Source organism: Meleagris gallopavo, chromosome 2 (genome assembly GCF_905368555.1).
Source record: "Meleagris gallopavo chromosome 2, MGAL_WU_HG_1.1, whole genome shotgun sequence".
Classification (NCBI taxonomy): domain Eukaryota; kingdom Metazoa; phylum Chordata; class Aves; order Galliformes; family Phasianidae; genus Meleagris; species Meleagris gallopavo.
The window spans coordinates 37,578,761-37,595,062 of NC_139405.1; the positions used below are offsets into that span (position 1 = coordinate 37,578,761).

General features: G+C 47.4%; 2 long non-coding RNA genes across 6 annotated transcripts in view; both read left to right on the forward strand.

Annotated features, from left to right (window-relative positions):
• Positions 1 to 7,217, forward strand: part of LOC146544939 (uncharacterized) — a 34,708-nt gene extending 27,491 nt beyond the window's left edge. Inside the window, exon 3 of the long non-coding RNA XR_014882139.1 lies at positions 6,760 to 7,217. This is a non-coding gene — a long non-coding RNA (uncharacterized LOC146544939). The remainder of the gene's footprint in view (positions 1 to 6,759) is intronic.
• The window catches only part of LOC104909683 (uncharacterized), a 110,180-nt gene that overhangs the window by 58,864 nt on the left and 35,014 nt on the right, over positions 1 to 16,302 (forward strand). The gene's annotated exons all lie outside the window — the stretch shown is intronic.

Genomic DNA, 16,302 nt, shown 5'->3' on the forward strand with positions numbered 1-16,302 from the left:
GTTTCACAGAAACACCCATTGCTGAGATAGTATTCATAAAAACAAGCAGCCACTCACAATAGCTTAACACTTCCACTTCTAGCTGGGATGAGGAAACTCTGACTCTGAAGAAAAACAACTGTGCAGGCGTGCGTAGGTACAGCTGAGCTGGAGGAGGGATTTGGCTTCTGAAGGGCTCTGATTCATCCTCAGGAATCCAGTCATTCGGGCCTGCAGTATGGCCAGGGTCAAAGTTTCTGGTAGGAGCAGGAAGGGGGCTTTTGGCAGGCTGGGGTTGGAGGGGGGTTCGGGGGTGGGGAAGAGGAAGATAAATCCAGCCTCAGATCTTGCAGCTGTCTTCTGTTCCTCCCATAGCAGAAATAAAAAATCAGAGCCAAACATCCTTGCACTGGGGGACAGAGAGTACGAAGCATGTCTCTTGAACCTGCCTCTGCTCTCCTTGGACTCTGAAGGTGTGCTGGTGAGCATAAAATAAACCTGATGGCATCAAACTCCATGAGCCTCCGTGCCTGCTGCAGTTGGGTGGCCTATGTCAGCAGGACTGGAGTGTTCTGGAAAAGCAATTTCGGCACAGGGTGAGGTTGAGGGGGGTACTGGTGAGCCCTGGGCAGGGAAAGTGCACAGCAGCAGGCCTGAGGCAAGAGGGGCTTTACAGAGACTCAGCTTTTTGGGAAACCATCCTTTCTTCTCCCTAGACCTCACACTGAAGTAGTACAAGTGGGGAGCTGCTTCCCTGCCAGCAACTCTTTCACAGTCTCAAATTACACAGTTTGGCTTTTCTTTCTCTCTTTTCCAAAAAACCTCACCCGCTCCTTAAAGTTTAGAGATTTTGGAGAGAAGTGAGAATGAACAATGTGAATTTTGAAACAGAGAACACTGTTTCAGCTGGAATGCAGCTGAAAGCACAGCTCTGCACATGGTGGACAGCCTGCCCAGTGGCAAATCCTTGCCTGTGCCTGGCAGTCTGCTGTCAGGAGGGAACACTCCTGCCCAAAGCACACTGACACCTTCTCCCTTTGCAAGCAGAATTAATCATACCTATGTGCCATACCCCAATTTAATTTTTCTAGCACAGTCCAAGATTAATGGTTAATGCAGTATGTCTCCCAGTCTCCACTCCCATTACAATAGAGCGCTTTGAATAACTATTAACTTTGCAGTTAACTGAAAGAAAATTGTTAATCATTGATAAGCTTATGTTGCATAAAAAAATCTCTATAACCTTCTGACTGTGGGAGAACCCTTTCCTCAGCATTGACCTTCAGCAACACCTGGTACCTGCAAAACAAAAGCAGACTGCGCAGCTTTATCTGCTAGCCAAGGTCAGGAACTATGTGAACCGGCAGAGCTTTGTGGTTCCCAGTGTTGATGTTGAGTTCTCCTAGCCAAGAAGATAGTGTTCTTTGGGTCCCTGGAAAACAGCTAATGAGTACTGCTTTTGTTTTTTAACTTAGCAGCTGGTTTATGGAGTGTTGCATGGATGCGTGCTGTGGTGTTGCAGCCGGTCCTTTCCCCATTGTGAGGGTCTCTGTGTGTGCTGGGGTAGGGGGGAAAAATTCTTCTCGGGGCCTCAGGCACTCCTGAATGGGGTCTTGTACAGAAGATGCCACCACGTGGGCAGAATGGGTGCAGGCGGCCAAGTGTGGCTGCAGAGGTGCTGTGTCCCTGTTGAATGCTTACATGCAGGCCTTCAGGAAATGAATTGCCAGCTGTTTGTGAAAGGAGGGAAGCACTGGGGCTGTGGAAGATTAGACTGTGAGCCCTGTCCAACTCCCCTTCTGGCTGGAGGGATAGGCTGTGGATGTTATGTTTTTCAGCTCTTTAAATAATTGTTTCTGTGCCAGACTTATCAGGAAAAGTATTGTTGGGATCTTGGCAAAGATATAACTACAATGTCCGGCTTCACAGTCATTCTCCTCTGAGTCTGGTCCCTGTTAGGCATGGAGCTAATAGGCCTGGGACCATGTGCTACAGTAAACAGCCTCTGCAGCTGCTAGTGGCTGGATGTAACTATATATTGCTCCAAATACAAACATTTCCACATTAGGCATTGCGTGTCCTCCCCCAGCATGGAGCTGCAACCGTTGACCTTGAGAGCCTGCGCTGCGTCAGCGAGGCTGGGCTGCTCCTTGGCCAGCAAATCCCTTCTCTTTTTATGACCATGGCTCTCGAAAGCGAGAGCAACAACCCCAGCTGGGGTCAAGTGTAGCATGGCCAGGCATTGCGCAAGCTCCTGCAAGCATTGTGGTTGGCAGTGGCTGCAGGGACTGGGGTGACGGAGGCAGGGAGCAGAGAGTCCCAGGAGCACAGCCTGCTTCTGAAAGGGGTCATCAAAGCAGAGCTCTGTGCTAAGCTACGTGGTGGAAACCTGCCTGCCTGGCACAGGCCTGCTGGCTCCTCCTGCTGTGTACTACAGTGAGGGCATGGGTAGCTCCAGGCACCCCTAGGACCTCCCAGAAGGCCCTGCAGAGCTTTGAGGCTGCTCTCTGCTCTTGCATGGTCTTTGGGCAAGTTGCTTGGCATGCAAACGTGAAGCCCTGTGTGGGAATACAAATGCGGTTCCCAGCTCTCCCAAGCAGGGTGCTTCCTCCCTGCTTCTTCCTCTCTTGCCATTTACTCAAGCCCTGCTTGTGCACCCTGTGATTAATTATGTGCTAGCCTTTGTACATCAGCCCTCCTGCCTGCTTGTCTGTGGCTCGGCAAACTACTGCTCACTACTGCAGAGAAGAAAGACTCCTTTTGCTGTTTGTCCGAATCCAGACTGGATCAGCCAGCCAGGTGCACAGCCAATTTCCATTGCTGCTTTGAAGCTGAGAAGTATTTTGAAAATAATAGAGCCTTTAGCCGTGCAAGTAAAAGCCATTTATCTTAGGATGAAAAAGTGCTGGCATGGAAAAATTCCAATGCTATGAAATTCTCTTTTCCTGAATGTCTTGGATACTTGCTGGATTAGGTCCACTGCTAAGGAGCTCAGAGTTATGAATGTCTCTCTTACAGAAAAGAGCTACAGAGGAAAGGTGAGCACTGGCATGCTTGTGAGTGGGACAGCAGCAGATTCCCCATGGAGGAGCTGTATCTGAGATTCTTTTAGAACTGTGGTCAGCTCTCTGCAGCGGGCTGAGGTGGTAGCAAATACCCTGTTGTAAGCATAGCTGTTACCAGTACCTGAGGGTAGATACTAGCAGAATACCCTATATTAACAAAAGTAAAAGATGGCTAGCTTTGCTCTGCACAGGTGTTTAATAATGCTCCACACAGAGAGCATTAGTGTTTTACAGGTGCTAATGATGTTAGCATCCTGATGCTCTTCTAGTGTAAAGGGGTGTTACCAGCACTTGCTGGGGCAGGGCTCTCAGGTGTGTGGTTACCTATGCTTTCCAGCCAGGGTACATGCAGGTGGGACAGGGCCTTCAGCAGGCCCCAGGCTCATCATGACCACTTCCTGGCTAGTTTCTGCCCACAGCACTAAGAGAGTGTTGGTGGACCTTGTGTCAGCTTGCAGTAGTTGAGCTGCAAGGTTTCTCCTGTATGCAGCCACTGACTGCAAATAGCAGCCCTCTGGATGCTGGAGCTGTGCCCTCCTGCTTGGATTGTGCAACACCAAATCTGAGCTTTTCAGCTTAGGCATCCTCTGCATCATTTTGGGACTGTTTCCATGCCTGCTCAGTGAATGGAGCAAAGCCAGCATGATCTTTTCACAGGGATTTTCACTTTTTCTAGGTAGACTGCTTCTCTTCCTTGGCTGCTGAGAATTTTCCATTTGAATCTGACCCTTTCTGAAACATTTATCTCACACCAAGTTTTCTGACCATGACTTTGACCTCTTCGGCAAAAGAGGAAAATGTAAAGACTGACCTTAGTGTGAAAGCCCACCAGACAGCATGTTCTCTGCAGTGTTCTTGCCCTTCTTGTGCACAGTAGCCCCAGTTCTGTCATAAGCATCAGTGCTGGCCCTGGGGTTGTTATTGGAGCTACCACTGCTGAAGTGCTTTAAATAGATCCTAAGCAAACCTCTCTGTTTTTCTTGACATGGTACTGACTAGTGCTTTCCAAGAAACAAGAAAAAAAGCTGAATTCACAGTGGTGACTTTGATTCCATCTGGCAAAAGCAAACTGATCTCCAAAACAAGAAAGGCATTGCCATGAAGAGGAAAAGTAAATGAGTTGCAGCAAGAAGCAGCCTTTCCTTCCTGACTTGGTATCCATAAAATCTTGCTGGTGCTTGGTTAGCAGGCCTCTCCATTCTAGGATAACAGGCCTCTGTTACAAGCACACCGGAGAGCTTTCCAGGTACATGGTATCTGCATATGGAGTTTTGCAGTGTATTTCATAAAGCTTGCTGCACTTTACCCACTCTCCTACGTAAATATTTTGCTTCCAAATCATAATTTGCTTTACTGGGTCATTGGCAGGCTGAGACCTTTGGAACTTTTGAGTATTTGGAGGCCCTTGTGATGGAGCCAGCTTCAGCCAGTGCTTGAAAACATGGAAACAGGGGCTTCTGTGCTGGGATCCCTTGGTATCTGCTCAGTGCCTCTGTGCTGTGTTCCTCACAAAGGCACCCAAGCAGTGAGCGTAGGTCAGCTGTCTGGCCTGAGTCACCATCGCTGTTTTACTGGCCCAGAGCAGCTTTGTAACATCTGCAGTGATGGCAGCACCTCTGGAAAGTTAATGCCTTGGGCGCAGTTTCAGCTGTCATGCTGCCTTGCTGCACCCACTCTACTCGCTCCCTCCTGCCAGAAGCAGGAGCTGAAAAGCTGCCCTGCCTTTGTGGATGCTAACACATGGCTTATTGAAAGTGATCCCAGTGACTCAAGGAGGAGGAAAAACACCATGCTTGGGTTTGAGCCTCCCTTATGAAACACAGGGACAAAAATAGCATTTTTAGCATTGCTTCTGTAATCTGACTCCTCCATGTTCTCCTGTTGGCTGGTGTCCATCTCCAGTGCTTCCCATGCTCCAAGGGGCACTGGGACTTTTGTGCACCTATGGCTAGTGTTGGTAGAGCTGCCAGAGTAAGGAACTAATCCCAGAGAGCAGCTTCAGCCTTGGTGAATCACCGGCACGCAGCCAGGGGTGAGCTCAGGCTGTGCTGGTTGGATAGCTGCCCCTGGGCCTCTCCCTTGGAGATGCAATCTGGGAATGTGTGTCCAAACTGGGCTCTTCTACTAGTGAGAAACTGCGTTGGCAGGGCTTTGTGTTAACAGCTGTGATCTGCTCAGGATTAGATCTGAGATGAAGAGGGGGTTGGATGTTTAGGTGGGCTTTACTGCTGTTACCTCTCCTGCCTTGATTGCAGCTACCAGTGCATGACAAGGTGGTGAGGATTCCAGGTGATGCTTTCTTCTTCCTTAACTAGAGAGGAGTCACGATGAATCGTATCTGATCTGAATGGGCCTTTCCATCCTTTTTTTGAAACAGATGCTCTGACTAGTCTACAAGTAAATAAATGAACTATATTCAAGGAAGAGCCAGAAATCCAGCCTTGGGTAAAACCCTGTGTTTTGGAGATCTAATGGATAGAGCAGCCAAGCCCTGTGTTGCAATACAGTGTGTATTTGAAGTCTTCATCAGATCTGGATCTGAATTTTGTGAGTGGCTGTGGGTTAATGACAGGCTAGACTGAGTGCTACTGAAACCTGAACAGTCTCTGCAAGTCAGCTCCACTTCTGGAGAGTAGCTGCCACCGCCGTTACCTGCACACTGTGCATAAAGCAGGCCACTTGTCAAGGGAGAGCTGGAAAATGTGGTTTGCTTTTCCTCTAGGGCCATGTTCATGTATGTCTGTGGGCAAACAGGAGCTGCCAGGGTGAACGTAGGCCGAGTTTTGCTGTGCATGGTTGATGGTGAGGTGTAAAGGAGCTGCTCTGCTCCTTCCCTGGCTGCTGCTGTCCTGAGGTTGTGACACAAGAGTGTTGGGGCCGCTTCTGTAAACTCTGTTATACAGCACTGCTGGCATTACATAGTCTAGATGTCAAGTTAAAAATCCCATCCTTGTCTGAGCTGACCACTTGCCTTTTGTAGTGCTTCTTAGAATTTGGGCTTTTTATCATCTCAGTGTTAAGCCTGTAGTGCTTCCTGCTTGGGTTTTTCCTCCTGCTCAGTGGTGCCCAGCATGTGTGTTAGCAGTTTGCTGATGGAAGTGATAATTAGGGGATTTGTCATAAGAAATACACGTGAACTTTTAAAGCAGTAGTTCAAAAAAAGATTTTTCACAGTCACCTCTTGATTATCTGTGGGTGCCTTATCTGAGTTGCAGATTAAATGTGCTATGCTTTAAAAAAAAAAAAAAGGCAAAACTCTTTAGGAGACATTGTAAAGGATGCTGCACAATGATTTTTTTGTTTATAACATCATACTGCATCTTCAGCTTGATTTTTTTTTTTTCCAAAAGGTATGAAAACACAACATTCCATCAGGCTTATTTGTTTATGTTCGTTCTTTTATTTTTCCTTCTTTGCCCTCAATACCCCAGATACTGAGAACTGATGGTATCAGTCTGTAGTCTGCGTGGAGGAGGGCTTGTGACATGGCAACCTTTCCCCAGCTGTTTTCTTCTGGTGCTGCATAAGGGTTTCTGCGATGTGATGCTGCACAGCCAGCTGGGCTGGAGAGGATGAGGGGAGTGCTCTGCTGCAGGAAAAATGTCTGTACCTGAGGGAGTGTGAGCCAGTAGCAAACAGCTAAAGGGATGGGATGCCTCAGAAATCACTAGTCAGATTGGAGATGTGACAGCTTGCTAACAACATGTCTGTTCAGTTACAGGGATAAATTGACAAAGGCTTAGCACAAACTCAGCTGCCATCGCTTCAGAAGCCCCACTGCTGAATCAGCAAATTTCTGCTACCGGAATACTGGATGCAGCCAGTGTGCCATTATGATGCATGTCAAGAGACCTGTGTGCTGTTCCTTCCATTAGTCCTTTATGGTTGCCACCCTCTGGAGCTGCTGCTGCTTTTTCTTCTGGGCCTCCTTTGCTCCTCACACCTTTAGTTTCTTGCAGCTCTGAGTGAACCTCCAGAGCAAGATTTGGGAGGAGGGCATGGGACTGCCTCTGTACTACCTGTGCTGAGGCATCTGCACTTGCTGTATGTGCTCTGCAGCTCCACTGCCCTGCTGTCTGCCACCCCCTGGCCATGTGGGACTTCCCTCTCTGTCCCCGTGCTTGTCCCCACAATGATTTAAACCATCCTCCACCCTCCTGGATTTTGGCCATGTTTAAGATCCCTCAATTAAAAAGGTGTCCAAGAAGTGGTACCTGTTTGCCTTAGTGTTGCTTGAAAAGTTTGAAACCAGTTCAGGCTTCTCACAGAAAAGTAATGCAGAGTAAAATATTATGGTATGGTTAGTATCGCTAATCCAAAACTTATGCCCTAAGTAGTTATAAAGTTTTAGTGTTTTTTTTCCTGAGCTGAAGAAATGGAGGAGTAAGAAATATTTAAAAAAAAAAAAAAAAAGGAACTTTCTATAAAAAAAAAAAAGGGGGGGGGAGATGGCACCATTTTATTCCACCCAGAAGGTTTCAGAAGACAACTTCTGGCTAAATTTATTTTCAAGTGCCAGCTGAGAAATGTCAGCCAGCTCTCCTCCTGTCTCATGAAGGATGCTGTGCTTCATGAAGCTGTATACGAGCAGAACCGAGATCCAGTCCAACTATCAGCCTGTGTGCATGCTGTGGCTGCTCTAGACCATGTCTCTCAGTGCCACATCTACCTTTTTCTTGAACACCTCTAAGGTGGTGACCCCACCACCTCCCTCAGCAGCCTGTTCCAGGAGGATTTCCCAAGTTCTCCCATTGTCTCCAGCAGAATTTCTGGGATGCAGGAGAACATGGTGGGTGATGGCATCAGGGCAGAACCTCACAGCTGGAGGGAAGCATTGGTCCTGGTCTGGGGGACACCAGTGTCTCTGATCTGGGAGGTGGTGGCAGCTGTGCCCCATGTGAATGCGCTGCATAGAAGCAATGGAAGGCAGTGGTGTGGACCAGCCCCTGCCTCCCTGAGATTCTCATGCAGACTTTTTCCCTCATGCTTTGTAACATGGGGAAGCATTAAAAGCTGGTGGTGTTGCTGGAGAGGTGCAGCCCAGTCTCTGAGGGATGGAGCAGGAAGAAAGGGAACAGAGAGGGACCACGGGGACAGCAAATCTCTAATGGGCCCTAGAGGCACAAGCAGCACTTCTGTTTGCCGTGCTATTTCGGGAAGTTTTCATAAGGTAAACAAGGGCCCCCTCTTGATTCATGGAGGTCGTTAGTGAGTTGTAGGATGGTATTTACATTTCCAAGGTATTTGTGCAAGCTCTCTCACAGACTTGCAAGTTCATGGGGAGGAGGTGACCTTCACTGGTTCTTGTTTTGCCCTGCATCAGGGCCGCCTGCTTGACTACAGTGCCTGGGTACTGTAATCAGAATAAATCACCCTTATCAGCACAGCAGTGATACAGCGCTCGAAACAAAACCAGGTACCTGCTCTATGCTTTGCAAAAATGACATCATGGAGCTGAGTGGGAAGGGGCACAAGGCAGGGGGTGGACTCCAGGCAGCCTTTGTGAGCCTGGTCCTGGGGTGGGTTTTTCACCCCAGGCAGGGCATTGCTCCTGGCTGGGAGCAGTTCTGATGCTAGTTGTGTGTTTGGGGTGTCCAGAGCTTCTCATGGGTAACTTTTGCCTATATAAAGTCAGACAAGTAATGAATAGGAAGTATTTCCAAGGGGAAAAAAGGGGAGAAAAGGAGACAGTGTTGTGGTGTTCTGGTTTAGCCTATAGCAGTTCTTATAGCAATTAAAACTGGTGCATTTTAATATGCTCCCAGCTGTTTCTTCCATCCCCAGGCAAGCTGCACAACACAACTTTTCACTGTGGTTGTCTGATCTGTTTTGGAGGGAGAAAGGTGCTCAGTGAGTAGTGGAACCGTTGAAGAGTGATTATTTTTTTTTTCTTTTCCCCTGTGGATTTATATGGTACTCACAGTGCTGAGGGCTGACTTCAAGTACATTGTTGCAACACTGAGGAAAATGAGCACATCTTACTAGACTTCAGAGAATCCACTGCTATGGATACCATAATCACAGGAAAAAACTTTACAGTTTGCATGTATTAAAACCCAGCATCTCCTTATAAGAGAGAGTGGCTGAAGGCTGGGTTCTCTGATCCTCAACAAGGTACGATGATAATTCTTTCCCTTACAAGGAGGATTTGCAGAGACCCTGTCCAGCTGTGTATTTTCATGATGCTCGTAGCAGCAGCTTCCTATCTCTGCAGCTGAAATGTTTCAGAGAGGGTTTTCTGGTTGGTGTCAGGGAGAACAGGAGGTTGGGGAGATGTGCAGGAAGGAAAGAGCCTGGAGAAGTCAGTCCTGCCCTTGACTGTGAGCAGAGGAGCAGGCTGCCTGTGCCTCCCTTCCTGGCCATGGGCAGGGATGAGTGATGTTTGTGTGAGCCATTCCATGCCCCACATGGATCCTCCACACCCTGGTAGGACAAGCAGAGGGTTTTGCAGTGAGCTGATTTAAGACTCCCGCACCCCTTCTGTTCTTCCCATCTCAAAGAGATGAAGCTTAGCTTTGAAGCCTTTGAAATTACATCAAAGGACAAGATTTCCAGAGCAGCTCAAGGGACTTGGGTGCACACATCCCATTGATGGTCAACAGGAGCTAGGTGCTTAATTCCTGGAGGAGCTTTGAAAAGCTTGTCCTACGTGTATGTCCTTTCTGGGGAGGAAATGAGAAGCAGTTGACTTTGCTTTTTTTTCTGAAGATGAAACGCAATGGCTTTAAAGATGATGTCCAAAACTCAGACTTGCTGTGAAAACAACCAGTGGTTTCTTAAAGGAGAGGCATATAAAACTGGCCTATGATTTTGCCCCATCCAAAAGATGTTAACTCATAATTCAGGTATTGCTCCTTGCTCTTCCCCCACTGCCCCTGTGGGTGTAGGGTAACCTTGTTGGGAACCTGAGTGCCTCTTCTTGTGGGGGCTTTTACATGGAGACAGCATGTCTTTACTTTTTCTGCATTATCTTTACTAGTGCATTAGTACAGTCTGCATTGCTCTTTGGCAGGGCTGTCACCACAGCTGGCTTCTGCTGGGGAATTTGAACTCTGGGTGTTTTAACTCAGCCACTCTTGGGGAGGACTGTAGGGGCAGCTTGCACCTGTTGGGACAGTCCCGTTGCCACCAGCACCAGTCTCCCTTCTTCTATTGGCTGGCACCCTGAAGCGTAGATAGGGCTCACTGAGAGTTGTCAGTGCTGTTTGGCCTGAGCTGATCAGGGGACGTGGTGTGGGATTGCTTCTGTCCCACTTCCATGGGAAGGGGCAGGAGGAGGCAGCAGCCAGGGCTGGCTTTGACAGGCTGCCAGGGAGAGGCGAAGGAAACTTGGCCGCAGCCTTGCTCTTGTGCTATTTTGGTTCAAGGTAATAACAGGAACTATGCTGTAAATAAGAATAGACAAGTGAAGAATTTCCCGCGTCTGTCTCCAGTCATTTCTTTTCTCGGGAGAAATTATCTTGCTCCAGAAGAGCAAATCCTTCTGTCTGCTTCTTGGAAACTGGGACAATAACACTGAAGGGGAAGAAGAAATTATGGGATCATCACAAGGGAAGTCAGCAGCACATTGTACACCGGGTGCCAGAGATGCATCCTCTAAAGCAAATAATAAAGAAAATAACAGCCCCAGTCATTGCTATCCCAACACAGAGCCACAGGCACTGGCTGCAACTTTTGCTGGCTGGGGCTGTCTAGTGGCTGCCCCTTCTCTCAGGCTGCCAGGTGAGGCCATGCCCTCTCCTTGGTTGGCCTTGCATGTCCCTCTCTCCAGTCTGTAATTCAAACTCCTGCTGCAGCCAGCAGCTGTTTCCCTGCTGGCATCCAGCTTCTATTGCAAAAAAAACACTTCTTGTTCTGTGTTTTTGCTGCAAAGGCTGAATTTCTGGGGTGCTTTCTTCTTCCCAAAGGAGCCAGAGATCCAACACCAGATGTCATTTTATTGGGAGCCTCAGCAGATGCTTTGAGGAAGCTGCAGGTGTGCTACAAACCTGGTGTGCGTGGCATGTTGCAGAGTCAGCCTGAGGGCCAGTAAAGTGACCAGAAAACGTCCTTGTACTAGTGGCCTTTGTCTCCTGCATGGTCCCATCTCCAGTCAGGGCATGCTCTGTACTAGCGACATGTTGGTGTGGGTTCTTGGTAAGCTGTCATATGGAGGTAGCATCAAAAGCTCACCCAGTGTTGGATGCTGATTTTTTTTCTAATTCTCAGTCATTTGTGGCTACAGCATAGGGATGGCTAAACCTATTGCTACTGTCTGTGCAGAAAGTGTAGGGAAGGTCAAGTATGTCCAGAAGCAAATGCAAGTCTTTTTTTTTCCCCCTTAATTGTAAGAATTTTCTACTTTCAAATTCTTTATTTTCTGTAAAGTCTAATTATGCGTCAACTAAAACCAAAATGTCAAAATGTAGAGGGCAATACATTATCTTGGAAAGTGCTTTTTTTTTTTTTTTTTTTTTTTTTTTTTTTTTTTTAATAGAAGAGTGTAACTGTTATTGGGAAACAGAGATGGTGCTCTGAATCAAGGAAGGGCCAATTCTTGTTTCTGCACCAAAATCCTTTATGCCCTGTGATCAAAACTCTGGTCAAAGTTTACAAAGTTTGAGACCGCAGAGTGGAGAGAAATGCAAAGCAGCTTGTGAGCTGAGAGGTGTGAAACTGAGGATGCAAAAGACCAAATCTGATTTGTCAGGTCAGCTTTGTCTGCTGAGATCAAATTCACATAAGATCAGTAAACTCAGCTATACAGTGTTTGGACTTCAGAAAATCTAGAATGACCTGCAAATATCATCACTGGCACTAAGGAAACGGGATACTGTGGGAAAGAGGAATCTGTGTGACTTATGTGAAACCTGGCATGGCCCTGAGAAGCCCAAGTTCTGACCTTCTTGTACCATCGCTTTTGTGGATGTCCGAAGGATGGTGTGCGAGTGTCGTTCCCCTCCAACTGTCTATAGAAGAGACAGGGCAATTCTGGTGCTAAAGTAACCCAAGCAGTTGTGAAGCTCACCCAGGTCTCTTTCCATAGCTGCATTACTGAAGAGCAGAGGGCAGCTGAGTCTGACAGAAAACGCTGCAGGAAAAACAGGCAGTAGTTCTAATCTAGGGCTGCTCTTGTAACTCAGTGTACATTGGCAGGATAAAACTTAATGCCGACAGTGCAGAAAGGAGCCATGCTCACCTATCATCTTGCTGAGGCCTAGGTATTCAAGCAGCTGCTCTACCTCTGCTTGGGCACAGGAACTTTACAGATTATATCACTTGCCAGACTATATGCTTGCCAAGTGTTCTGGAAGAAGCTCTTTGTGTTCAAAGATTTTTTTTTTTTTCTGGAGTTCATGGTCAGGAACATGCTAGGTTCAAAGCTTAGTCCTCTGAATACCAGGCTTTTTTCATTAGCATCAGTCTGGTCAAGCACTTAAATGCACGCGTAAGTTTTAGTGCATACCTGATAGAGTTATAACAGCTTCAGGAGTGTCCTTTGCTGCCCTGCTGAACAGACACAGACCGAAGTGTAAATGTAGTTGTCTCACTGAATCAGAGCACGCTGCCAACATGCTCACACCAGCTGAGACAGAGCAGTGCACTGCTTATGTTAACAAGGTGAGATTTCAGGGTGACATCAGAGGACACAGAGACCTCTTTTTATTAGTGCTTGCTGCAGCATGACATAGCTGCAAGGCAAGAGACTGAGCTGGAGCAGGAGGCTCCTGAAACACAGTCTGGAAGGGTCTGGGCCTTTTGAATCGCTGCTTGCCTTCTGTGCAGGCACACAACGCAGAGGGTTTCTTCTTGTGTGTGCCATCACACACCTCGCTTCCTCACGGGAGGACAAATAGGCTACCAAGAGCAGAAAGTGGGACATTTGGCCTCTCTCCTCTATGGGAGGTGCAATGCAGATTGGCTTCCTGAGAACTAGGACAGCACCTCTGAAAGTAGAGCAGCTGGTCACCCTGTTCGCATGTGCCTTACCTTATAAATGTATCCTTTAAAGCTCATGCTGTAAGAGGCATTTTTGGCCCATTTAGGGGAAAGTTTTCTCAAAATAGGGACGGATACACTGGAACCGGCCAAAACCCTTGCTTTCCATCTGGAGCGAAGTCAGAGCTGCATTCAGGGGGTGCGTTGCATTGTTTCTTGTGTATTGAGTGGTAGCACAGTGGTGAGGCATTTGCTTTTCAACAGCAGGACATGGACAGATGACATTGCCCTGCAGTGTTAGATAATGCTTTACTGCAACAAGAAACCGTTACTAAATCAAACTTCTATGTGTGTGCATGTGCATTTAACTATGTTTGATCAGAAGCAAAAATGTGACTTTCGCTTAAGATATCTTGAGAAAGTTGATTCATTGCCCTTCACTGAGTTTCTTCTCCAAGTGCAATTAGATGCATAATGCATGCAACATTGCTGGGGTGCTAGCAATGCTAGGGGGATGGCAGCACACTGAATTGGTCAGCAGGATGTGCCTGGGAAGTGAACAGCAGTCAATGTTAGTAAACAGCAGCAGAGGGGTGCAAGCCAGGTCAGCTGGCATGGCTCTTGGAAAGGCACCGCTCTCCTTACTTGGGCACAGCCATTGCTGTTTTCAACCCACTGCAGTCTACAGTAATTTCATGTGGGATCCTCACCTTGAACCAGAGGTTACTCAAGCTGTCTGTGCAGTGCTGAAGTCTGGATTAACACTTCTGGGACTTGTCATCCTGAAAGCAGGTATGAGGCTGAAATCGTAGTAGTTAGTGAGGGAGGCTAATGGAAAGGAAAGCCTTCCCATTTTTGCCTCCAGTAAGTGTGCTGTGGTAATGAGCCTGGTGGCTCCAGTTGTAGTGAGAAGCTCACTGCCGTGAGAGCAGGTCTTTAATCCACATGAAGAGGTGTTTCATAAGCCATATGGGGTGCCCTGATTTGAATATTAATACCCAGAATGCTTATTCAGCTCACAGCCATTTTGCAGAAACGTGTCTCTGTGGAGCCAGACCCAGCCTGCGGGTGTTCCAATTTTGATTGTTTTTTTTTTTTCTTGCAAAGACAGTGGCAGGTTGTCCTGTATTTTTAATTCAGTAGTATTATTCAGCCAAGAAGTCTCTGAAGCCATTTTATCCGTGTTATATAATATTAAATGATTTTAGATTTAATGAAAATGCAAAGGAGGCTATAGGACGGTGGGTTTAGTCTACGTAGCCAAGTGACCTGCTAGTGATGTACTTCATAAAGTAACTTATACTTCTATAGGGCAACACCTTCTAAAATAAAATAGGAGGCAGAGACTGTGCCAGTGAGCCCTCAGAGTTTCGAAGGCCTTCAGCTCAAACCACGGATGAATATTTAGTGTGAACTGAGGTGCAATTCTCTAGCAGTGTCAGCCTTGCCTTGTTTTTCACATGGATGTTTGTGGGTAGATCCAGGGAAATTACTGCAGCAGCTCTGTTGTGGCACTGCCTTCCATCAAGCTGTTCTTCATCCATTGTAGAGGTTTCTGCATGCAGAGCAGTGGCAGGCTTGCAGTGAGAGGGAGGTCATGGAAGTGAATGTGGACAACTCAGATGATTTTTAGTACTAGGACATGCTTGTAATAAAGTTGGAGGAAGATGCTTGGGCTGCTGATGCAAGACCTTGGTAGTGCTGCAACAATGCTAGCTGCCTTGTGGAAGATCCTGCTCACAAAAACAGATACCACAAACAGTGGGTAAATTGTCACTCCTGCAGAGCCATCACAACACTGGTTTGCTGTCCCCAGTGCTGGGAAGAGATGGACCGGGTACTGGTTTTGTCTGCAGATAGTTGCTATGTAACATCATTTTTACTGTATTTATTTGTACATGAGGGAAAAGCCTTGCTTGTTGCTTCTGGACCAAATTTGAAATTTCACCTGCAAGGCCTATGACAGAAGCAGTGCTCCCAGGTCAAGCAGACGGGCCCTTTCAGAGACTCATGGGGTCTCCCAGCACCTAAAGGACTTCAGTCTAGATGGATGAGTGCTAGCAGAGAGAGCCAGACCCGAAGTGAGTGATTGCAATGGTAACCTGCTGACAGCAGTGAGAAGACTTACTGGGGCAAGGACAGCAATGCAAATATCATAACTAAAAACAGTGCTTCTGGATGAAGACCATCTCCCCTGCCTTTCACTTGTGTGGCTACACAGGGTATATGCATGTAGCATGAATCTGTGTCACTCTGCCAGAGCTGGTTTTCTTCAGCACTGGGGTGGGAGTGGTTTGAGGCACCTCTGTTTTCAGTGTGGGACTGGCTTGTGACCTAGCCTGGGGTGGATACCAATGTTCTCACTGCCCCTGGAAGAATAGACGTGGATCAGATGAGGATGCACACAAAGGACTTGTGTTTCCAGATCACTATTTAACCCCATCAGAGAGTGGCCAAGCTACTTCAGCATGTGACAAAATCAAGGGCTCTGATTTCTGTCTTGGAGATTTTCATAAGGGTTGCACAGATGGCTTTGTCTTGATTTCAAATGGTCTGCTTGGTTCTAATCACTCAGTTACTATAAAGAGATAATTAAGACGATGCTCTCTAACGAGGAAGAAGAGTGTGAAGTGTTGGGGGTATGGATGGGTGAGGAAATCAAGCCAGGTGTAACAGCCCTAAGATGCGGGAAGTTTTCCTTCCCTGGGAAATGCAAAACTGGAGGCTTGGAAGCTTCTTTAGATGAAGTGAGCCCAGGGCTGAATCAGGAAGTGGCAGAGCCTCCTGTGAAGTGACAAATCTGAGGAGAGGGATTTGTTTTTCCTCCTTCAAAGAGGCACAGAAAGTTGTATGAGGGTGATTTACATGCTTAAGCAAGGTTTTGGCATTTGTGCTCAGCCTTGTGGTTCATTTCCTCATTCACTCAAACGTACAAAGAGTGAACAAATGTTTGGTAAACAGGAACCTAAGGTTTCAGCGATGAAAAGCTTTCACCCTCACCCACAGAGCTGCTTGCAGTGTTGGAAATATTTTCCACACGGTGATGCATTGTCTCATGCCTGATATGCTGTGCTGCATGGCTCCAGCCCTCGCCCCACAGCACTGTGTCCTCCTCCCACAGAGCCCATGGCAGGAGCCTGATGGGTAGAGTGCCCTTTGCTGCTAAGGCCTGGATTAGGGGGAGAAGCTGACAGCGAGGTGGCTTCTCCAGATCATCCTCTGTGAGTGTTGGCAAGGGCAGAGATGGGAAACTTGCACAGCTGTTTCCCAGGCTTGGTTCAGTCTATGAATAACTGGAGAGCTCTCCAATCAGTGGAGCCGTTGGGCCAGGTATTTGCAA